This window comes from Pseudochaenichthys georgianus, chromosome 21, assembly GCF_902827115.2.
Source record: "Pseudochaenichthys georgianus chromosome 21, fPseGeo1.2, whole genome shotgun sequence".
Classification (NCBI taxonomy): Eukaryota; Metazoa; Chordata; class Actinopteri; order Perciformes; family Channichthyidae; genus Pseudochaenichthys; species Pseudochaenichthys georgianus.
The window spans coordinates 8364647-8390716 of NC_047523.1; positions in this window are offsets into that span (position 1 = coordinate 8364647).

The window sequence follows — 26070 nt, forward strand, 5'->3', positions numbered from 1 at the left end:
AAACATCAAAAGTGCATCATGTGCTCTCATTGTATGCTCTGTTTATAGATGTAATGCATCTTTGCGTCGAAAACAGCATACACGTGAATATTTTGACTGAAGTGAAAAAACTCCATCACGATATCTCCAGTAATATGGGGAATTCTAAGCTGGAGACTGTCCTGGGGATGCTACAATCAGTATAACTATTGATTTTGTGTGTGAAAAAAAGAAAAAAAAGTGTTTTTTACATCATTATAGCAAGGGGAGCGTGTCTGATACATGTGTATTACAGTCCTTCTTGTTGTGTTTTTCAGTGTTTTCTGTGTGTCTGTACACACAAAGCACACTTCATTATCTACTTTTCAGCTTTTTTAAAAAGAAAAGTGTATCTTTCAGTAACTTTACCAGAGAATTTAAGCATAAATCTGTCAAATGTTCAAAACAGCCTTGTTTCACTGAAATACCCTCAAAATGACAAACTGCCATTAAGAGTCAGAATCCTAACGAAATCTCCTCAAACAGAGTACTTTCAACAGATGAAGCCTCCCACTCAACGCAATATGTCCCACCCACTCAGCAAATCATATAAAACTAAGGACGACCGTTAAAAACTAGCCATGGATCTGAGAAAAACCAAGTCTGATGTAGCCTGCCCTTATTATCACCAGGATAATGGATATGGGCTTAATGACTGGATGTTACAAAGTAGGGGAGAGGATGTTCCCGAAGAAGAGCTCTCCTCTATATCATATCCATGTAAGGTCTTTAGGACAAAAGAGGACCATGATAACATGACATATGAAGAATATCTTTCTTTAAAAGATGGTATTATAGATAACCTTTATAGAAACAGTATATCTCATACCACTCGCCAAGATCGCAAACGACAATTAGTAGAAAAGAATAGAAAAAGTAAAGAAAAACGAAGAAAAAGCAACATGAAAAGGAGAAGAAAAATTAAAAGCAAACGCAGAATGCGAATGAAAAGAAAAGGGACCATAGGACGGAAAACTAAAACGACAAAAAGAAGGAAGGTGAAAAGAAAAAGAAACAAAGTGAAGAAATTTAAACTAGAGGATGGTGTTGTAGAGCCATTACCGGATCATAATAATCTTATAGATCATCTCCCGCTAACCGACTGCTGCGAATGTGTTGAACAAATACCAAAAGCAATGTAAAAAACAGAGCATTCAGAAAATCGTGTTGTTATGTTGAGTGGGAGGCAGAGTCCTAAATAATATTTACTGTGTGTATATGTATTTTAAGCAGAAGTGGGGGAAAATGTGTGTTTCCATTCATAAAAGGGTTAGCCTGTCAGGTGGGCGGAGTATGTGTGTTTTCGCAGCTGGTGTGAATCAGCTGGAGGAGGGCAGCGTGATTGGCTGCTGCCTGCCCAGCCTTCCAGGGAGCTACGTGGATTGGCCGGTGGGTGGTTAAAGCGAGGAGCCGGGACATTTACCGGGAGAACGGGAACAGGTGAAGCTCCGAGGTGAAGAGGGAACGGGAAGCAAGGCTCTGGACGGATCGACGAGGAAGTGACGTGAAGCGAAGGTCCACTGTGGAAGTACTGCTGCACTGCGATTTACTGTACGGCTGCCAGCTGCTGATCGACGGGTCGGTTGAAGGCAGATTTGCAACGCTCTCAAGCTCCTGATATTGCAACGCTCTCAAGCTCCTGATATTGCAACGCTCTCAAGTTCCTTATCATTGCAACGCCCTCAAGTTCCTGTCTTTCGCACCGCGCGCTGCTCCTATCAGGGCCAGTGCGCATCTGAGTCGGATGCGCTCCGAACTATTGGGAGACGCGCGCCAAGTCTCCAACTGCTTTCTTCCGACCAGAAACACGCTGCGCTTAAGGAAGGGTGAGAAGAGATAACTTTTAACTCCTCTCGGTCTGAGGTGTTCTTGACCGAGAGCGGACCCATAACTATTTTAATTCGGGCCATGTCTTGCTAGGCTGTCACTGCATGGTTAAATGAACAAGGAGAGTATGGGGTGCAAATAGTGCCACTTGCAGTCATTTGCTCACCAGTGCCAGTGACTGTTCCATTTTACTCCTTAGCAGCCAGTGAGTGGGAGAGCATGTTCATTGTGTGATGTGTGTAGTGCTTTCTTTAAATAGACGTGTCATGTGTGTAGTGATTCCCTAATAGAAGTGTCATGTGTGTAGTGATTCTCTAATAGAAGTGCCATGCGTTTGCGTTATTTGCATGCTTTGTGACATTTTACGTTTAGTTGTACCATTCATGGTCCCTCCGGCCAGCAGGGGGTGGGTAGAGCAGTAGCAGCCTGAATTGACGGGGTGGTATATAGGCACTGCATCACTTGTCCTTGTGATACATTTCCATGTGAGAAGCTTGGCTGATATGGTCCCTTACTATTTATTTAATCTCTAATAAAGATGATTGTGTTACCCGATATCTGCCTGCTCCTCGTGTGTGTGGGTCAATTGGGGGATTAAAAGAACTGGGTGCCAGCAAGTGGGCCATTACATAGAGGGCTCACTCGCGACAAATACTCCACATGTAGAATTAAAAATCTCCAAAACAAAATCATCAGAGGGGTCCTTCCCCAGCGTCTCCAAATGGCTTGCACGGTAATACCATCGCCCCGATGGTCCGCTTTTAGTTTCCCAGACGGTGCTTGTCAGGACTCTTCTCACTTCTGGCAGCGGGGAAATAACTCTTTCTTCCTCCACATTGAGGGGCGGCGATGAAATCTCTTCTTTGATCTCGCATGCTGTCTGTGTTTCTTTGCTTTTCTTTGCAAATATCTTGTACACCGCTGGTTCCACTATGGTTTCTTGATGCACTACTTCTTCCGGTACCGTGGTTGCGTGGAGATCTCTGGAAGACACCAGAGTTAACACAGCCCAATCTGTTGAGGTCAGTGTCGCTTTAACACTATGGGGTCCATACGTTTCTCCATTCTTCAGATTGTAGAAATGCAGTTCATTCGCCATATAGTTGAATACATAACCCCAAACATCGCCATTTTTCAGAGTCCATTCTTCATGAAGTTCTTCTGCTGGAGGCGTCTGAACCCGGCACATATATTGCATTCGTTTCTTGATTGGCGCTCCGGACTGATGGCTGTACGTTGTCACAGGCGTCTCGCTGATTAAACTCATATCTATGCTTCTCTTTGCCATTTTTCTTTTTTGAAAAGTGCCTTGGTGATTGGAAATGACTGGCCTGTTATCTAGTTTGAGCGTATTTATTTTCGTCTATTTCCATCCCCTTACTTTTAAATGATCTGGTGAGGAGGGCGGGACATGTTATGTTGAGTGGAGGCGGAGCCCTTGTACAAGCTGGAGGCTTCATGGAGTGAAATGGAGCAGAAACACACATTCTTTATGGGTATTATCCCAGTGTTCTAAATCTGCCTACCTTCCCTGCACTTTTGTGTATAAAAGCTGAAAAAAGTAGATAATGAAGTACTTTGTTTTTAGTAGATTTCGTTAACCCCTGAGGCAGTCCAAAAACTAAGAATCTGTCTCTTAACCCACCATCCCCCGAGAGCCATAACATACTCAACTCCCTACATGAAGTACTTTGTTTTTAGTAGATTTCGTTAACCCCCTGAGGCAGTCCAACAACTAAGAATCTGTCTCTTAACCCACCATCCCCCGAGAGCCATAACATACTCAACTCCCTACAGCAGCTCGGGTGTGAACTCCTGTACAGAATGTCAGTCACTGTGTAACACTTTTTTAGTTTTGGTCGATGTGAGTGCTCGTATATCCTGGAATCGTTTTAAATGTTGCCAGTTTTTGAATGATTTTAATAGTTTGTTTTACTTCGCATATTGACTGGCTAATGTGTCATTTTATTTGTGTTTTACAGCTGTATTTGTCTGCCTTTCATGTCTGTGTTTTATATGTTGTAACTTTGTACATGCTGCCCTTCTTGGCCAGGTCACTCGTGGAAAAGAGATTTTAATCTCAATGAGTTTTTTTACCTGTTAAATAAAGAATATATATATATATTAGTGACACTCTGCAGATTTGTGTGTAATTCACTCACAAAGGAACTGTAAGATACACTTTAATGGATGCAAACCCTGTCATTTTGGAGAAACCATCTCGAGTGAGCTATATTTTGAAAGTATACCAGTTTTTGAATGATTTTAATAGTTTGTTTTACTTCGCATATTGACTGGCTAATGTGCCATTTTATTTGTGTTTTACAGCTGTATTTGTCTGCCTTTCATGTCTGTGTTTTATATATACATGCTGCCCTTCTTGGCCTGGTCACTCTTGGAAAAGAGATTTTTTTACCTGGTTAAATAAAGAATATATATATATATATATATATATATTAGTGACACTCTGCATATTTGTGTGTAATTCACTCACAAAGGAACTGTAAGATACACTTTAATGGATGCAAACCTATAGTTAATAAAAGTAATTATACATTAGTTCACAAACCTACAACTAAAGAGTACTCTGAAAACTATAATGTCCTTGAAGGGTTCTCATTTTTAAATGATCTGGTGAGGAAAGGTGGGGCTTGTTATGTTGAGGGGTAGGCGGATCCCCTTGGAGAAAAGTCAGAGTCTTTTGCAGTCAAACCGGGGGGGAGAAATCCTGCTCGTTCCTTCAACCTTCCTTACAGAGCCCCTCCTCCAACACACATGACCAGAAAGAGGCTGTACTCTGAACCCATCCCCCCTATGCCGCATTCGTTTCTTGACTGGCGCTTCAGACGGTTGACTTGGTAAGCTGAATTGTCTGTCTTTTTTTTACTTATTTTTGAGCATATCTCTATATGGTCGTAGCCTAGTCATTTATACAGAGGCTTTCTTCAGTGTGAAATTACACATCAAAGGGGCAGGCATCAAAGGCTAATTAGATTAGACAACAAAGGGCTCTGAGGGGGAGGGGTCAAAGAGACTATCTTATTCAATACATCAAAAAGACCTATACAACAGAGGGGGTGCCTGGGGCTAATCTAATTGCGGGGCAATTACTCCACTCTCAGGTGTCAGGGGTCAGATACCGTAACTATCTTAATCAATACAACAAAAGACCTATACACAAAGGGGTGCCTGGGGCTAATCTAATTGTGGGGCAATTACTCCACTCTCAGGGTCAGGGGTCAAATACCTTAACTATCTTAATTGATACAATAAAAGACCTATACACAAAGGGGGTGCCTGGGGCTAATCTAATTGCGGGCAATTACTCCACTCTTGGGGTCAGGGGTCAAATACCTTAACCATCTTAATTGATACAATAAAAGACCTATACACAAAGGGGGTGCCTGGGGCTAATCTAATTGCGGGCAATTACTCCACTCTTGGGGTCAGGGGTCAAATACCTTAACTATCTTAATTGATACAATAAAAGAATCACTCCGGGGGGTCTTTCACGCCAATCTGACATCAAAGGGACTTAGCTCATTTGCATAAGTAGGGAGAGGTGTGACCTGTCACACCACCTGTCACTTTTTTGACGAAAGGAACATGTGTAATACTACTCACATCGCATAAACACCAAATCCCAGCGTGCATTGTGGCTAAACCATCCAATCATTGAGCTGAGGATCTTGCCTACGTCTGTTTCCGGTTTCGTATATGACGGATGTATTTTGTTATACACACATTCCTTCACATTTACATTTTAATTTACATTAAAGTATTTCGTGAGGCCTTCTAACATGTTTTTAAATATAACTACGGTTGTAGTTGAAGAGTTTGTAAATTAACATCAACCGAAGCCGTTGCCAGGCAACGCAATGGCACAACGTCACATCCGTTAATTCCACATCCACACGCATGGATTGACATCGATTTAATATATTAATGTAGCCTTTGTTTCTACTAAAAGAGGTGTCGACCAGCTGGGGCAACAAGAAAATCGGCGTAATCGAGTGTGACTATTAAAAAATAAATCATTATTATATTAATGTTGACAATAACAACTGACCGTCGTGGGGTAGCATTTGCTTGGCATTTTCGGGTATTTCTCCACTGGTTAACATGGGTTAACAATATTGTGTAACTGTCACGTTTGAAGGGACGACATCGTGACATCTTCACGTCTCCCAGCATGGTAAATCGTCACATGTTCACGTCTTGCCGTGATACTGCTAATGCTAAATGCTAACTCTAAGGTTACAATAATGATATTGCTGATTTCAACCTTGCTATGGGTTTTTAAAGCATATTTAAAAACGGAGACATTTTCGGGGACAGATTGACCCGGGGATTGGCCACCAAAGCCAGGCAGGCATTTGGTATGATGACCATAGCCATATGAGGTCGGACTCGGAGGGCTTTCCTTTGCTTTCGGCTGTCAGATTGTAAACAATCTGGCACGTGACTGGGGGCAGAGGACAGCGCTGACAATGTGTGTTTTATCGCTACAATACTAATTGTGGACTTATCATGTTTATGTTTTATTCTTATCATTCTTTATGAGCGCAGTAATGGTAAGGTATCTAATGACTTATTTATTTAGTATTCCATAATTTAATAACAGAGATGGTCAAACTAAATGGGAGACATGGCAGAAATCCTACAATGAAGCGGGACAGTGAAGTGTTCTCCCGTGTGAGGGCAATCAAGAAAAGAGAGCGAGCGGCCCCGTTGAGGGAGTTTACGGAGCAGATGAAAAGACACAGAAAGACAGAAGCACAATAGTATATGTAGATGTTTTTTTGTAAATAACCGACAGTGTCAAGAGGAAGATGAGTCCCCTGGTTTGTCCCTATACTCAAACTGCCATGAGAAAACTCAAAATCAATTTTACAAAATCCGACAGTAGAGGTGATCTTAACGCACTGGCACCAATACAATATATAATACTTAAAATGTGTAATCACACATTTAACAATATAGAACATAAATAATAAATACGTACTTTGTTTAAAACACTTTTGTGGTCATACTGTAGAATGAGTTCACACTGAAACGAGTTCTTCATTCAAAATTAAAAGTAAATTAAGTAGTAGAAGAAGAATGAAGCTGCTAATGCTAAATGCTAACGCTAAGGTTACAATAATGATATTGCTGATTTCACCTTGCTATGGCTTTTTAAAGCATATTTAAAAACGGAGACATCTCCGGGGACAGATTGACCCGGGGATTGGCCACTAAAGCCAGGCAGGCATTTGGTATGATCACCATAGCCATATGAGGCCGGACTCGGAGGGCTTTCCTTTGCTTTCAGCTGTCAGATTGTAAACAATCTGTCACGTGACTGGGGGCAGATGACAGCGCTGACAAGGTGTGTTTTATCACTGCGAGACGCTACAATACTAATTGTGGGCTTATCATGTTTATTCGGCAGAGGGGCAGGCCAGCCAAAAAGGGTAAACGGGCCTTTGCCCGGGCCACACTAGCCCGTACCTGTGCACATCCCTGCTCAAATGCACGACTGAGACACGGTTTCAAAATCAAAAAGGTCTTTACTTAAGATGAAAACAAAGTACAACAAAAACATCTCTTATAAAGACGCAACATGTAGAAAAGCAAACTGGCTAAACCATGGAACTTACTCAACTCTGCTGTGGAATATCACTACAAAGATCCTTGGTCTAAATGCTCTGTTGACGACACAAGACGAACTGGCACAGGACAAAGGGAGACAAGGACTATATATATATACAAGAGGTAATGGGACACAGGTGGCAACAATCAATGGAGGGGCTGACAATCTCACAGGCGGGAAAACATACAAAGGCAGGAAGGACTCTCAAATGAGAGGGAAAGGTAAGTACAAAATAAAGTGCAATGACAAAAAGTGCTTGACAAGACTAGACATGAGTGACAGTAACTTAACAAATGAACAATGAGACAAGACTGAACATATATCCAAACATGGACTTTTAACTAAACATGAAACATATAACATGAACCAAATCAAATAACTTAACATGACTTAAATAAATTAGTAACTAAAATGTCTAACAAAAGATACAAGAAAAGAAAACTAAATAAAAAACACAAGACCATACACAATGAAAGTTGTACATACTGTACTACAATATTAAACATCCATCCATCCATCCATCCATCCATCCATCCATCTTCTAGCACTTTACCACCACCGTCCAAAGTCTGGTTGCGGAGGTAACAGTTCCAGTCCCCAAACTTCCCTTTCCCTGGCCACATCAACCAGCTCTGACTGGGTGAGTCCAGGGCGCTCCAAGGCCAGTGTAGAAATATAATCCCTCCTCCTGGTCCTGGGTCTGCCCCTCAGGCTCCTCCCAGCTGGACGTGCCTGGAACACCTCCCTAGGGAGGCTCCCAGGTGCCCAAACCCACTCAACTGCCTCCTTACAATGTAAAGGCGGAGCGGTTCCTTCCCGGATGACTGAACTTCTCACCTTATCCCTAAGGGAGATGCCAGCCACCCTCCAGAGAAACCCCATTTTGGCCGCTTGTATCTTGTTTTTTCAGGCCTGACCCATCTTTCATGACTGTAGGTGAGGGTAGGAATGAAGCTCAGCTCTCTTTTCGTCACAACGGTCTGGTAAAGAGACCCGCTGCACCGATTCTCTCTCTCCATTGTTCCCTCACTCGAGAACAAGACCCCAAGATACTTGAACTTCTTCACTTGGGGTAAGGATTCCTTTCCTACTCAGAGTGGAAGTTCATCCGTTTCCTGCTGAGAACCATGGCCTCTGATTTGGAGGTGCTGATCCTCATCCCAGCCACTTGGCACTGATCCAGTGCTGATCAGACCGCTGATCAGACCGCTCAGACCGCTGAAGCCTTCAGATCCACATCATTTGCAAATAGCAGTGATGCAATCCTTAGCCCAACAAACTGCAGCCCCCCTTCCCTACGACTATGCCTTGAAATCCTTCCCATGAATATCACAAACAGGATTGGTGACAAAGCGCAGCCCTGGCGGAGTCCAACCCTCACCGGACACAAGTCTGACATGCTGCAGAGGACCTGGAAACAGCTCTTGCTTTGGGAGTTCAGGGATTGGATGGGTAGAGAGTAGAGAGTAGAGAGTAGAGACCCCCTCACCCCATACTCCTGCAGCACCTCCCACAGTATCTCCCTGGGAACCCAGTCATACACCTTCTCCAAATCTACAAAACACCTGTAGACCCGATAAGTGTACTCCCATGCCCCCTCCAGTGTCCTTGCTCGAGTGAAAAGCTGATCCGTCGTTCCACGACCGGGACGGACTTCGCATTGTTCCTCCTCAATCTGAGGTTCGACTATCAGCCGGACCCTTCTTTCCAGCATCTGAGAGTGAACTTTCCCAGTTAGGCTGAGTAGTGGGACGCCTCTATAATTGGCACACACCCTCTGATCCCCCTTTTGAACCACCACCCCGGTATGCCACTCCACTCCGGTAATGTTCCCGACTTCCACGCAATGTTGATGAGACGTGTCAATCATGACAGTCCCTCAACACCCAGAGCCTTCAGCATTTCTGGGCGGATCTCATCAATCCCCGGGGCTTTGCCACTGTGGAGTTGTGTGATTACCTCAGTAACCTCCTCCCAGGAGATAAGTGTCGATCCCCCGTCATCCTCCAGCTCTGCCATCCAGAGGGCAGATTTGTCGGGTTCAGGAGTTCCTCAAAGTGTTCCTTCCAACGCCCTAACACCTTATCAGTTGAGGCCAACAACGTCTCATGCTTTCTATATACAGCTTGGATGTTTGCCTGCTTCCCCCTCCTGAGGTGTCAGTCGGTTTTCCAGAACAACTTTGGTGCCAACCGAAAGTCCTTCTCCATGACTTCTCTCAAACCCGCTGCTTCTCCTCGGCCACGGCTGAAGCTGCTGTCTTTCAGGCCTGTCGGTATCTTGCAACTGCCTTGGTAGTCCCCCAGGATAGCATATCCTGGAAGGCCTCCTTCTTCAGTCTGACGGCTTCCCTGACCACCGGTGTCCACCAGGAGGTTACCGCCCCTTGGGGCACCTAAGATCTTGAGACCACTTTGTCGTTGGTTGAATATAATACATGTTTATTAAAAAGTATACACTGTTGTACACCAAGTCAAATCTACATGTCATGCACACGGTTTTCCAAATAAAGCTGTCCTGTGATCTGCTGCTGCAATAATTGGAATATATATCCATGCAGCTCCATAATGAGCTCTGGGTTGTTTCACAAGTACAGCATTATTCCCTGTACATCCAATATCATGAGCAAATGAGAGTATTGATGTTGCATATTGCTGCCATTAGGCAGCGGTGCTTCAGCAGTCTTTGTGTGATTGTATTGGCTTAAAAAATGTCACCATGATTGCTTTCATTGTCATGCCTCACTCACATACATTTCTCCTTCCTCTATGTTCCCTCACAAGGTGTTCAGGATCCAGGCAGAAAGGTGAGCCTGAGAGCAAACCTGATGTGTGTTTATAAGTATATATAAGTGAGCTCAATTAAGGCTCTGCATTGTTGAATAGTCACAGCAGGGTGTACATTTGCTGATTGGAGTTACATTTAGATCTGGTATTGTGATTTTCGTTTTTGAATAATGTACAGCATGACAAGTAGCGAGCTGTTTATTAAATAAAATATGTAGTATAATTATTTATTTAACTAATAACCCAACTGTTGTCCATGGGTCTAATTTGAACATTTTTGAATTATGTTTTTTTTTTATAGAATCAGTTGTCATTATATGCTGCCAAAACAAATCTGAAAGGGTTTTAAAACTAAATTCTGACTAAACTTTAACATAATAATAATACAAATACATATTTCTTTTGATTTACAGCAATTTTCAAACATAGTTACAAAGTGCTTTCACAAATTAAAAACAAAACACATTTAAATAAACACAGAGGTTTAAAATGAACTAGAAATTAACCATTTTGTGACGTTTAGGAAGGTCCTGAAGGCAGTTTGATAGGTTGACAGTCTTCTGAAAGTTATCTGCAGGGTCACAGCTTAAATAGACCGGGGAATCGTCTGCATAAAAACAAAATGCGATGTAATTGTTTCATATGAGGTGGCAAAGAGGGAGCAAAATATCGAAAACATGAATGGACCCAGCACTGGGTAACCGCACAGTGAATGCCTGTTACAGCTGACCTGGCCTCAGCAATGCCAACACAAACATTCCTTTCTGTTATGTAAACCATTGAATAGTCTGTGATTATCCATCAAGATAAATGCATCGGATTTTTGCACTGTCTTCAAAAGATTCCTCAGCTGAAGTACATTTACTAATTGGAGGTATGATTCAATTTAGACCTGGTAATGTAATTTTCTTTGCATATTGTACAGCAAGACAAAAGCACAGCGACATGCCCAGCCTTTGGCAAGATCCTAATAGCTACAACAAATGTCTCTCATGAATGATTGAAGAAAGGAGAGTTACAACACAGTGGCAGCAACTAAATATAATACTGAAGAGATGTGATGGGAGAAAGACACTACATCAGGATAAACAACATCATAAATCCCTGTTTTCAGCCAGCAGGCTTCTTAATAATGTGTGTCATCATCAGTCTTATTGCACTGACTTCAGCTCTGTGACGCAATGCTATCTCGTGGTTAGGTCATTATCATTATCAGCTACTTTCAGTTATGTTTTTCTACATGGGTTTAACTGATTCTAACTGAAATGGATATTGTTTTTCAAGAGACAACCAAACCTGAAGCTTGTTCTGGCAAAATGACGAGCAGTCATGTTAAAACTGTTAAAAATAAGGGAAGTTTAGCACCACACCCTCTCTTATGGAAGTTTCATTTATCCATTAGCAACTAATTTGCAACAGAAACAAGGTTTTGGTAATTCAGATTGGATTCCATTTATTTTTAAAACAATAAGGAAATGTTTCAGACCAAATGATTTCACTTCTCTTCAAAATATTGATACTAAATGTTTGTTTCATTTTGTTTCCCCCCAACTAGTAGGTATTGTAATTCTATATTAAACTACTTGGTAAGGTTTAGAAAAAATAGCATAACTTAAAGGGGTAGGTAAGTTTGAGAAACCTGCTCGAGATACACTTTTTGTTATATTCCATGGAATGCTCTTAACAACCCGATAGCAATGAATATCTAAAGTGCTTTGACAAAAAATCCATAAAATGTCATCTGTGGAAGCCGTAGCACTGTAAAAAGCACGACCAATCATTTTAGCCGGCCCGGCTAAAGTAACTGGATGGCCTACCTGCCTGTCAGCCTTCCATCTGTGCACAAACTTATCTCGTGCCCTCATTGGTCATGTGCGCGTTCGTGTGTTTTGGAGGAGGGGCTCTGTAAGGAAGTGGCAGATGTTGTCCGGCTGTGTATTTCAAATTCTAGCGCACTCGAGCTTGTTTCTACAAAATTACCTACCCCGCCTTTAAGTATGCAGGTTACGTCACAAATAAATAAATACACATAACACACACTGTGTTTTCCTCTGTGAATATCCAGTGTTCTAGCCCTTAATCTACTTACACAAACATTGCCTTTAAACATACAATTTAATTCAGGGAGCAATTATGTTTTTGAAGTCCCTGTAGTACCACAAATCTTAAAAAATACAAAAGACAATACATACATTTGAGCAAACACAATTCAGCATTGTTCCAATGGTTAAGGTTTGGTAAGACCAAGATGTGATTCATGTTGGATCTGATTTGGATTAAAATAACTAGTTACAAAAAAAAACATCATAATAATAAGTACAGGAAACCGGAAATAAACCGTCTCCAACCAACCCTGTCTCCTAAAAATTACGTTCCCACAGAACTAAACTGCATTCTCAATTACGTTTAGCTAGAAATGTATTTCCTCCCACGTTACGTTTGTTATGAACGTATCTCAAATACGTTTATTTTCTACATATCTTCTAGAAACATATTTTCTCCCACGTTACGTTTCCTATGAACGTATCTTAAATACGTTTATTTCTACATAACTTTGCCATTTATTGTCTTGCTTATAATAATGATAATAGTCATTTATAAATATCATTTTGGAGCACACATTTGAAATCAGTAGGCGAGGCTGTAATTTCGCCAGCTGTTACTCTCATGAGCGAGGCAGAAAATAATAGTTTTAACATGCCAAAAAGCTGCTGTGTCGTTTATTGCACCTCAAACATTAAAACAAATCCAGAGTTACGTGTTTCTGTACTTCCTCTAAGAAGAAAGGACAGTAACAGAAGATCTTTGTGACGCTAGATGTGGTGTTGTTAATGCAATATTTTATCTGAAAAAAAATTCAGTTTAGGATGGCCGAAGACACTACACTACCCATAATCCCCAGCTATCGTTTGGGACTACAGTCCCGTTGACAAACCCCGTGATTAATCTTCAAGCTCTGGGATTGGATGTTGGAGTGGCAGTGCGCCAAGGTTACGCCGAGCGTCAAGCTCTTTGAAATGGAACGAAACCACGGCAGACTATTCAAAACTGGACTTGAACGCCCCCCCAGAAATACACATGATGGCTATTGTGTTTCGCAACATGTTCTCTATGGCACGTCTCTACTGGGAATTGTAGTTTTAAAAGACGTTTTCGTTTTTCCCAAAATTAGAAGTTGACAGTATTTCAATCAGGAGAGACGTGATGTATGAAATACATGTGTATTACCGGGACACATAATATGAAGGAATAGTGATTGACGGATTACAACAAGTGAATGGAATGATGTTTGGCGATTAGGCCCCGGTTTGCAGGATGATCATTCAGGAAGGGAATTTAAAGGGGTTAGTGGGTGCGATGATTGGCTAGCCGGGGAGTAATGCCCCTGATCACTTAATGAGAGAGGAGAGAGTATTTAAGTGACGTGTAACACCAGAGGATATTGGTCATCCTGATTGGACTTGCGCTAAGCTACATTAAACTGTGTACAGCCCTGGAGGTTTAGGCGACAGGAAACACATTGGTGTGTACACATTTAAAACATACTAAAATCGCTTGTATCCATAATGTGCAGCATTAATATATACCCACATGACAGCTCATTGTTACTTTGTAATTATACTCCACTACAATTCAGAGGTTAACCTGGTATTTTTACTCCACTACATTTATTTTAGTTACTTTGCAGATTCTGATTAATGATGTGAAATATAAACAACCCTTAAATCAGACTTTAGTTACACCTGAGTAAAATTCAGGGAAAGGTGATTGTCAAGTGCCAACAGTCAGGAGATATATTTGATAGTTGGTGCTTGAGAAGACTAAACATGTATCTGCAGATCCGTATAAAGCATATTCATTACTCGTTATTCTCTACTAATAGTTCATTAAAAACTGTATATAATGGCTATTTTGCACATCCCTTTCAAGATTTCAAAATGTTCTAAGGTTTATTGACATATCATATACACAACTACGGTGTAGTTATGCAATGAATGAAAAACTTGGGTCACAGGTTCCTCAACAGTGCATTACAAGACATCTATCAATATGTGTGTACAGTATACCTCCACCATTAAACTGTTATATTCTGCACATTTATTATACTATCTCTACATACATAAGAGTATAACTCATGTGTATAATATCAGTTAAAATAAGTGCTTCAACATAGTTAACATTGCAGGAAAGCAATACATTAGACGTTAAGTACTTTGTCAGGCTTAATAGTTATCTGTAGATAGATACCTCTTATTTGAAAGAAGACCTTAACCTAAAGTATTATTTAATGTGTTAATAAAGGTAAATTAGTCTGTTTTGCACATCCTCCTATTAATATATGTGTACATCGTGCACTAAACTGTTTTATTGTTGAGATCACTTACAGTATCTTCTTGTTTTTTTTATATTCTATATTTATATCATTGACCTTCTACTTTCCCCCTATGAAAGTATACTCTTAATATTTTTTCCATCAAATAACTAGGGCTGTCAAACGATTACAATTTTTAATCAGATTAATTACAGCTTAAAAATTAATTCATCATGATTAATCACCATTCGAACTATGTCCAAAATATGCCATTTATTTATGTATATTGTTGTGGGAATGGAAAGATAAATGAAAGAAGGCGGATATATCCATTTAACATACAGTATATATGTTTATTATAACATTTTTCTGCGTGTCAAAATGAAAGACAACCCACACACCTATCAATCATCAAACCGTGGGGTCTCAATTCATTACGTGTTGATTTCTATCAACGGGGAGTACTTCGTACTTCAGGAAAGTCGACAGGGGGGGGGGGGGGGGGCTAGTGGAGTACTTCGTGAACACAGTGTGTGAACGTTGTGATCAGCTGTTTTAGCGCAGTTCTCCAGTGAAGGGGGGGGGGGAGTCTCCCTCCGCAGCCGGTTGGCGTAGTTTTGGCACAAGTCCGTTGTACAGACCGACGTTAAAGGAATGGTATGCTCATGACACTCATTTTTAAATAATTATCATCCGATAAAACAGACCAGTCTCTGCCAGTCTTTCTTTTTTTTTTTTAATCCGATGACATTATCAGTGATTTTAAACTGATTATATACCGAAATAACATCAACACTGTGGGCAGCCGCACATGTTTCGGACGTGACGTAAACCATGCGTTTGGTTTTCGAGGACACGTTGATCTCCATGTTATTTACTGTAGTTTCTCTCTTCAAATATGCCTCACTGTATCGCGAAATATTGCCACAATTCTGATAGGAACAATCCACGGAATGCTTAGTTCCATCTGTTGCCAAAAGGTAAGCGTAAGAAGTACATTCGGAGGCAGTGGCTAGCGAAATGTGGCCGGCCCGAACCGAAAGATTCACAGGCTCATGTATGCAGCGAACATTTCAAATTTCCGGACGACTACTCTGAGAGTATGATAAAACATAACATGGGATTTAAATAACAACCATTACTCAATGGAGATGCAGTACCATCGGTCTTTCTGGTGTCATCACCGACCAGGACACCAGTTCGGCCAGTTGAGAAATCGCCCTCTGCAAGTGTGAAGCGACGGAGGAGCAGAAGTAGTGCTCGGAGTAAGAATAAGGTATGTTATAGCGCATTTCCATTGCAGCGGCTAGTCCCGTTTTAACGTCCTTTAGCGTCCAGGCCAGGACAGTTTTTGGTGGCCTTTCCATATAGCGTAGTACCGACTAGTGTGTATTTTCCCCCAGTTTTTTCCGGCCCCATAAAATCGTGATTCTATGGCCAGGGACAACGAAGCTGAGTATGCTAAACTAGAGAGGGAATCGCTAGCAAGGGTGGTACTACATGCATACATATAGTATCTTATATCATCTTCCTATTATACACACATGCATTTCAAACATCTGGACTACCTATGTTGCAAATATATTATCTCTTCAATTTACACACGGCATCTATTGCACGTCTGTCCGTCCTGGGAGAGGGATCCCTCCTCTGTTGCTCTCCCTGAGGTTTCTCCCATGTTCCCTTTAAACTGGGGGTTTTCTTCGGAAGTTTTTCCTTGTACGATGTGAGGGTCTACGGACAGAGGGTGTCGTATTGTCATACTGATAAAACATCAAAACTTCTTCCTCTGCTGACGAGTCCGAACTCAAATATTCAGCCATGTTTCCGTGTGTTGACAAAGTGAACGCATGGATGACGTCACGACCATCACGTGACTACTGAAAATGGCAAAAATGGCGGCGGCCAGACGGAATATAAAGGTTTTGATAAAAAAGAGCTATAAAATCATTATTTACCGGGGAATATCGCTGATTTCTTCAGGGTATGGTTTAAACATAATGTTTCACTAAATACTGACGTTTTGATTAATTATCTAATGAGTGGACCATTCCTTTAACAGCAGCCCTGTCTGTGCACACGGAGACCGACTGTCGTCCGGTGATCTAACCGCCTTCTGCTAAAGCTTCACAAGTACGTCGGTACGCAAATGCGCTTTGTGACACAAGTAACGGTACGCATTTCAGATTAAGCACACGACCTGGGTACCAGTTATGTGCACCCAGGGTTGGGTTGTAACGGAATACATGTAACGGCGTTACGTAATCAGAATACAAAATTCAAGTAACTGTATTCAGCTCGCGTTACATTTGAAAAACGAGTAATCTGATTACAGTTACTTTCGTAAACCTGAAGTGAATACATTTTGGATTACTTATTGGAATTATTGGTGGAAAGATTTCCTCTCAACATGTAATATTCATTACTAGTAGGTACAGCCGATTCGAATCATCAGAGCCGCAGCAGATGGACCAAAAAAGCGTTTGAAAAAAAATCGCGGGTCCGCTCGCTCAGTGAAACAATAACAACGAAACATGGAGGAACAAAAGTCTGCGTTTAAATCGCGTGTGTGTGTGTATAGGTGTGTGTGGTTAAAACACATCAGCCTGCGGTCGCTCTTTAGCCTTACTAATGATTATTTCTGAAGGTACACACAGTGAAGGCGGTGCGTGAAAGGCACTGCGCAGCACGCTCGTCTTCTCAGAGGCGGAGTTAACCCTCCCGCTGCCTCCTGGCGCTGCAGAGATGTCATGAAGTGAAGGAGGTGTTCCTTCTATGAAACAGCGAGAGGGGTCTGCCTGCAGACCTCCAGTGTCAGGACAGTTCCGGTGCAGACCTCCAGTGTCAGGACACCTCCACTGTCAGTACAGGAAGTGACGATTCTGACGAACATGTTTTTTCCCCCGCCCACCGAACGACTCGTCTGATGGTTTTTGCAAATTAGTAAGGTAAGGTGCGTGACCTGTTTGCACTATCCAAAACAATGAATGCAGTCTAAATGTATTGTTTCGCAGACAAAACAAAATGTATCGATATAATATATATATACTTGCAGAGCATATCATTTGCTTATCATAGGCCACCTATGCCGTTATTCTCTGATGCGTCTCAATATCATCAGCGGTAATAACAAAAAAGTTGATGGAGGCAATTTAATGCACTAGTTTACCGAGACATGGGAAACTGAGCACAAGTTTGTGATAAATGGAGACAAGCCGGTATGTCTTATTTGCTACGAGGCAGTGGCATTGTGTGAGAAACCTTAAGTAACCGTGTGTGTGTGCCGATGTACAAGCATGTGTTTTTGTTACGGTGTTGCAGTATAACGTGAGTCATGACAACTGGCGACATTCTATTATTTTCGTCATAGGAATCCGGGGCGTGTACATTGAGGAAAATAGGCATTTAAAGTTACATTGTAGTGTGATTACAAAGCATGTACTTTTTAAAGTAAAATGTTGTATCAGTACTTCTACTTTTACCAAATTATTTTTTTACACAAGTATCTGTACTTCTACTTAAGTAAAGAGTGTGTACTTTTGCCACCTCTGATGGTGTGTGTTGTGCATGAAAGAGGACCATATTGATCATTTTGATAGCGACCTGTTTAGATCTTCATACAGCTGTGTTTTTCCTTCTAGAAACCTTTCACAGTCAATACATCCTGGACCGTGGAAAGAGACGACTGGTTGGTAATAGAGGTAATAGTATACCATTTGTATCATTTATATTCAACTGAAATGTCAAACCATAACCATCCATCCATCCATCCATCCATCTTCTCCCGCTTATCCGTGGTCGGGTCGCGGGGGTAGCAGTTCCAGCAGAGAGCCCCAAACTTTCTTTTCCCTGGCGACATCAACCAGCTCTGACTGGGGGATCCCAAGGCGCTCCCAGGCCAGCGAAGAGATATAATCCCTCCACCTGGTCCTAGGTCTACCCCTTGGTCTCTTCCCAGCTGGACGTGCCTGGAACACCTCCCTAGGGAGGCGCCCAGGTGGCATCCTAACTAGGTGCCCGAACCACCTCAACTGGCTTCTTTCGACGCGAAGGAGGAGCGGCTCAACTCCGAGTCCCTCCCTGATGACCGAACTTCTCACCTTATCTCTAAGGGAGACACCAGCCACCCGGCGGAGGAAACCCATCTCGGCCGCTTGTATCCGCGATCTCGTTCTTTCGGTCTTTCGGTCAAACCATAACAAAACAACTAAATGCTTTCTGACATGCTAGGGTTTCCCCAGGCAACTGTATGGGAATGACTGTGGCATCTTCATGTTGATGGTAGGCTACATTATTGGTCTGATTGAATTCTCTGTTGTTTTTAAGATAATAACATTAAATTATATATTTTCTTTCATAGTATGCCCTTTACACCATACTAGATGCACCCTATGATTTCACTATTGTAAGTTGATCTGGTCATTTAAAGTAAACTCAAAATCCCATTATGACATTTAATCTGACATACAGTGATAATATATTTCTTTCCTTTTTTAGACTGACATGCCAGCTTTGCGAAAATGGTGGTGTGTCATGCTAATGGAGAATTTCGACCTCGGAAGGTGAGACCACTAAAATGTTGACGTTAGATTAACTTTGAAATGGTTAAAAAACACAATGTTATACCAACAGTACCTGTATTTGTTTCTTTATTTAACCCTTTTTATTTGAGTCATGGCAAAATGTTTGCCCACTGGACAGAGAAATCTAAAGCCCTCCTGCGAGGTGAGGTGCCTCCAGTGTTCAGAATGAGGAAGAGGAAGTTGGATGACATCACGGAGGTCAGATTTGCATTGCAATCTATTTCATTTAAGTTTTGTATCTACTCTCACACTAAAGCTTCAATTTCATTATTTGTTTCACCACTCTATATTTAAATATATATGTATTTTGTCAATATTTACTGCATTTATTCTTCCTCGTGGTATCAGTATTTAGGACGATGTTGGAGGACAGTCCTTAAACTAAAGAATATGTTGAAAATAGCATACTTTACTAAAAGTATGGTAGTTCATGGCAATAGTCCCTTGTATTTTGAACATTTGAAGTTTTTTTGTTTTTTAGAAAGAGGAGCAACTTCAGCCTCATCCAGCTGATGTCTCAGTTGGGAAAGATGTGGATAAAACAATGGAAGCGGTAGGCTTGTTTACTAGTTATATACATCATATCCAAGGAGGACGCCCTTTCCTTGGGTTAGTCTGCCAAAAAGCTACTTAATGCTTAATATGTATCAGTGGGTATGATATATTTTCTCTTTTCCGTAGCCAACATCTAAGATCCTGCAGGACTGCAAGAAGGCAGCAGAATGTGCACAATGTGTGCACCAGGGTGCATTTGCCCGATGCAGTGAGCATGGGGGAAGCACAACTAAGAGAGGCTGTCAAGCTTTGGGAGGAAAAGCCTGACGAATGTGACGAGGATGAGATGGAGGCAATCTTGGAGCCATTCAAGTTTAGGTTTAAACATATGGAAGACATGTGGACCTTCTTAAACGAGATCAGAGAGAAAAGAGGGTATCTGGCATTCTGCGAATGCATTTCTGTTTGAATAAAGGGCAACAGGAAGTTGGAACACTTTGTCAGTTTTTGTGTGTTTTGCTTTGTTTTGTTTTTCAATGAAGCATTTGATAATTCACCTTGATTATACCATGAACACCACAGAGGAATTTTGGTTTACTTTAAGATAAGCCTTTTATTGTCTCCCGCATCACACCACAAGGGCAATTTAGGAGTCCATCAAGGGGATCTAGCAGAAAAAATAACTACCAAATATGAAAATAATTGACATTTTAATACACAATGGAATCTAAAATGGATATAATTTATAGCAAATTGTTTAATATGCAGATTCTTAATCCAATAGTGCAGTAAAGGGAGAAATAAAGTATGTAGGAGTGAAGGGAAACAGTCTATTGTAATAGCAAACAGTAATTAGACTATAGAGCTGTAACATAATAAGTAACATAATTATACATAACATTTTCAGGCTTATGACATAAATAAGAGGCAAATAATTTTAAGAAAATAAATATGGTTTTAACTAACTTCTACTGCCCTCTTAAGTGGTGTCATGCTGACATAGTTAAAATATCTGGGTATGGGTCGCGTTTGCCATTCGATCAGTGAGGGGAGAAAAATGCAACAAAAATGGTCAAAATCCGTTAATATATGGATGAGTGGGGGGCGGGCTGGACACAGGCCGTGGGGGGACACCCGAGACCGGGCAATGTCCAAGGTAGAAACCGGGTGAAATAGCCCAAAAAATAATAAAACCGGGGAAAGTGGAAAAAAGTGTCCGAAAATAGGCACTCGTGAGGCGGGCAGAGTCCCCTGTCAACTCCCGTTACATTCCTCCATGGTGTCTTTTGAGCGAAAAACTTTTACGAGAACCAGGCTGGGGGGTCAAAAGGGCTTGACCAAGGCCGACCCAAAGTGCACGGTGAGCGGACTCATCACCTCCGTGATGAGTCTCCATTGTGATTCAGTGGGCGGGGAAAAAAACGTGTTCGTCAGAATCGTCACTTCCTGTACTGACAGTGGAGGTGTCCTGACACTGGAGGTCTGCACCGGAACTGTCCTGACAGTGGAGGTCTGCAGGCAGGCTCCCATGGAAACAGCTGTGGGCAGCAGATACTGTGAGAGTCACGGACATGAATTCATAGATCAAGGCAGACTGGTGCACACTCTCCTGTTTTGCCAATCCGGTGCTTAAACAAATATAGCTCTACACCCCTGGCCGAAATGTCCTTAAAATGAAGTCCGAGTTCGACATTTTAATTCATGTCCTGCCAACACTGGCAGGACAGAAGGCGACACGCCCGTTCTAAGCCGTGTCCCTCTCCTCACATCCCAAGCTGCATCCCCAAAACGTGTATTATGTTGTTACATCGTTTCAGATGTGATGTTTCAGTGTGCTCTTGATACGCCATTAAAACAGTAAAAACACGTTCAGTTTCCTTTTGCTTTTTGTGTCTCCTGTTCACCAAAAAATACCCAGGAAAAAGAAAGTAATCCAAAAGTAATCTAAAAGTAATCTTATTACGTTTTAAGGCACGTAACTGTAACTGTATTCGGATTACTTTCAGAGCCATGTAATCAGTAATCAGTAACTGATTACATTTACAAAGTAACCCTCCCAACCCTGTGTGCACCCCTGTACTACAGCAAAAGTATTCTCCGTCGGGACTTCCTGCAACAACACCACGCCGTTATCAAAGATGTTCTATTGAGAAGATGATCACTACGTAACAAAAGTTTTAAAAAACCGTGGCTACTGAAATCAATCTGACTAACTGCTGTCTGTGCAATTTACTCCGCGCGAGTTGGCAGACTTTATTTTTCTTACTTTAACATCATTTTTCATGGTGGGGCTAAGCCATTTATTGGTATGGGTGTAGCCTACCCCAGCCACACCCTGGCGCTGCCACTGGTGGCATGTATGGGGCGGGCCATTCTGCACATGCGTTAAATGCGTTAAATATTTTAACGCAATTAATTAAAAAAATTAATGACTGCCGTTAACGCGATAATTTTGACAGCACTACAAATAACATTAAAACTGCGGTCACAGACGTGCACGCAGTTGTGGGCGGGCCTTCGCGTCCGAGCGCCTGTAGGGGAGGGTCGCTGGTCGTCCCGGCGTCAAGCAGATGCGCGCGTGTCCTCCGAAATGAGCCGTTCGTAATTTCTCAAACGTTCGTGTCCCGGACTGCATCTTCCCCATAATACTCGGGCATGCATGTGAGTGGTGGAGGAGGGGGTGGTGGAGATGCAGGGCCTTCAGCAAACTCCAACAATTCTGCAGCAAGCTGCTCCCTGACAGTCTTCTGGGTGTGTGGCTTTGTCCTGCTGCATCTAACAAATGTGGAAAAACAAAGAGATTAGATTAATTCACTGGCTTATACTTATAGGATAATATTGGACTATAAATGAAATATTACACCAAATAAATAAGTAAACATGTATATTCATTCACTGGCCATTCATTTAGAAAATGTAACTCCAAAAAGACAAGTAACACTATTTAGCATTTTGGCTAATCATTCCTGTTGGCTAAGCTAACACTGTGATGCAGTTCCACCAAACACAAAAGTAATATATAAAAAGGATAATATTGGACTATAAATAAATAATATTACACCAAATAAATAAGTAAACACATGTATATATTCATTCACTGGCCATTCATTTAGAAAATGTAACTCCAAAAAGACAAGTAAAACTATTTAGCATTTTGCCTAATCATTCCTGTAGCTTCTTGGCTAAGCTAGCACTGTGACGCAGTTCCACCAAACACATAAGTAATATATAAAAACAGAGAGATTACATACCTTTCCCGTGGTGGAAGTTCAACATCCGAGTCACTACTGCCCGGATCCAGGTCTGGCTGGAGGAGATCTTCATCATCCGACGAAGAGTCATTTGGTATGATCAAAGCCCCGCTATCGTCAGCTAGCATCTCTAGCACCTGCTCGCCTCGGTGGTGAAGCTCTCCCTTCTGGCTGCGTAATGCGTAATGGAGCGGGCGTAGTTTATACTACGCAGGATCATATCTTTGGAACCCATTGGTCGATTTGGGTGATTGACACCTTTTCTGAACGGTTGGAGCCAATAGAATCGAGTGACAGTTAGTAAGTCCCGCTAAACACTTACGTCAAGTAGAGAGAGGTTTGCGTAAACAGCACGTGAGACAGCATTTGCTCGGGACTGCAAAACTTTATACCTCCTCTGCTGCCATGAATGTAATGATAGATTATCAGGAACAATTCTAAAGTGACTAAGAGACATTGGATTAACCTTAAGCAGCGTTTTTATTCCCTTGAACAAGAGCTTTGATCACAAAACAGCAACGGTAAGACATACTTATTGTTATGGTTTTGAAAACTGTTGTTTTTTTTCTTCTCTGTTCTGGCTGATAGCTCAGTGAGTTTGTGTCCTACAGTGATGATACTTACAACAAAAATAATCTGTGGAGTATCAGCTTTCAGATGATATGTAGTTTGTGCAGAAAACATTACGTTTTAAAGGTCGTTTTTGCTAGTTAGCACCGGAAGTAGCATCTGCCCGTTTTAGCTAAGGGCTAATGCTAACGCTTCTTGTGAGACTTTTGTTTTGTTTCGGTAAAAATAGTTCTTATCGTCAGTTAGCTGAGATTCTTCTCTTTAATCTGGTATAACACATTAATAGGTTTTTAAATATTAAGATGCTCTGAGACACAGTGTCGTGGAAAAAAAGAACAGGGTCCCCGCCGGCTTAACAGGTTAACCGTGGCGTGCGGTGCAGTGGGTTGTGCAGAAGTTCTGCCCTTGACTGTTTGTTTACTCAATAAACGCATCTCCTCTTGATATTAGGCCATGTATGTTCCATACCAGTGGAGTTTGCTTTTTGTTGTTGTGTTTATTGATCAAAAAGCAAACCTTCAATCCAGCTGTTATGTGGTCAAGGTAAGTAAAGTAATAATTGAAGCTGTGTATTGGTTAATATTAGCGTATGACTTAAAATGAAAACACAACAGCATTTCACAAAACGCTACAGCATTTCACAAAACGCCGCAGCATTTCAGAAAACACCACAGCATTTCACATTGGACGGAAAGGGTATTCCGTAGGGAGAACACTTCTTGTTTATGATTGGACAGAGCCAGCCAGACAGCACTGCTGTGATTGGTTGTTTTTGCTGCCAGTGAAGAAATGACGCTTCGTGATTGGTCAACGTCCGACAGCGCAATATGTCCCAACCGGTCCTTCCCAACACATCAGCCGTTAGCACACACTCAGAGCTCACAGCTCCTCATATCTGTTCAGAGACTGGACAAAAGTTAAATATGTACAAACCACAGATGGCGAATACAGTCGCTGCTTTATTTATGTCTGTATGACGTTGTTGTGAGTGTGGACGGAGCAGCTACAGGTTAGTTTAGCCTGATGGATCCGATTCCATTCTGAAAACACGCATTTTAAAAGCTTTTCGCCTGCCGTCTTGTCTGCAGACTTGTCAAAGCATTAATTCATGGTTTTTACTAACCGTTATCAGTATTAGTTACTTCGGCATCACTCTGAAACGTGTATTACAATTAAATCACTGTCAAATATGTTCATTTTGTTGTAGTTGGTATCTCCTATAGGATTTACATGGAGATACTTCCCGCCCCCTCTCCAGCGCGTCTTGTTTGAATGACAGGAGCAAACACAGCTGACAGCCGCGGTGAAACTCAAGCGATTAGAGCGATGCGAATATTGGGTAAGGCAAGGCAAGTTTATTTATAGAGCACTTTTCAACTCAAGGCAATTCAAAGTGCTTTACAAAAAAAAAATGAAAGACATTAAGCATTAAAAAAGAGAAGCTAATCAAATAAACATTAAGGAAAAATACATGGATAAAAGTTACAGTGCAGTCTAAAATATAAATAGTTCAATTAAACATTACAAGAAAAAGTACATGGATAAAAGTTACAGTGCAGTTTAAGATATGAATAGTTCAATTAAAAGCAGCGACAAAAAGAAAAGTCTTCAGCCTGGATTTAAAAGTAGTCAGAGTTGCAGCGGACCTGCAGGTTTCTGGGAGTTTGTTCCAGATATTTGGAGCATAATAACTGAACGCTGCTTCTCCATGTTTAGTTCTGACTCTGGGGACAGAAAGCTGACCAGTCCCTGAAGACCTGAGAGATCTGGATGGTTCATAGTTTAGCAGGAGGTCAGTAATGTATTTTGGGCCTAAACCATTCAGTGCTTTATAAACCAGCAGCAGTATTTTGAAATATATTCTTTGACACACAGGAAGCCAGTGTAAAGACTTCAGAACAGGAGTGATGTGATCCACTTTCTTAGTGTTAGTGAGGACTCGAGCAGCGGCGTTCTGAATCAGCTGCAGCTTTCTAATAGATTTTTTAGTGAGACCTGTGAAGACACCATTGCAGTAGTCGAGTCTACTGAAGATAAAGGCATGGACAAGTTTTTCCAAATCCTGCTGTGACATTAGTCTTTTAATCCTAGATATGTTCTTTAGGTGATAGTAGGCTGATTTAGTAACTGGGTAGTCTACCATAGTATTTACATGGAGATAAGCCCCTTAAAAACCATGAATTAATAAAGCATTCATTCTGTGTTTACTCCTGTGATTCAAAAAAGACGCTGGAGAGGGGGCGGGCCGGATCTCCATGTAAATCCTATCGGAATCGGATCGATCAGGCTAAACTAACCTGTAGCTGCTCCGTCCACACTCACAACAACATCATACAGACATAAATAAAGCAGCGACTGTATTCACCATGACATAGACAGTCTGTGTTTTGCATATCTTTAACTTTTGTCCAGTTTCTGAACAGATATGAGGAGCTGTGAGCTCTGAGTGTGTGCTAACAGCTAACGGCTGATGTGTTGGTCCAATCACAAAGTCATTTCTTGATTGGCAGCAAAAACAACCAATCACAGCAGTGCTTCTCTGGCTGGCTCTGTCCACAAACAATATCACAAACAATAAGTGTTCTCCCTAAGG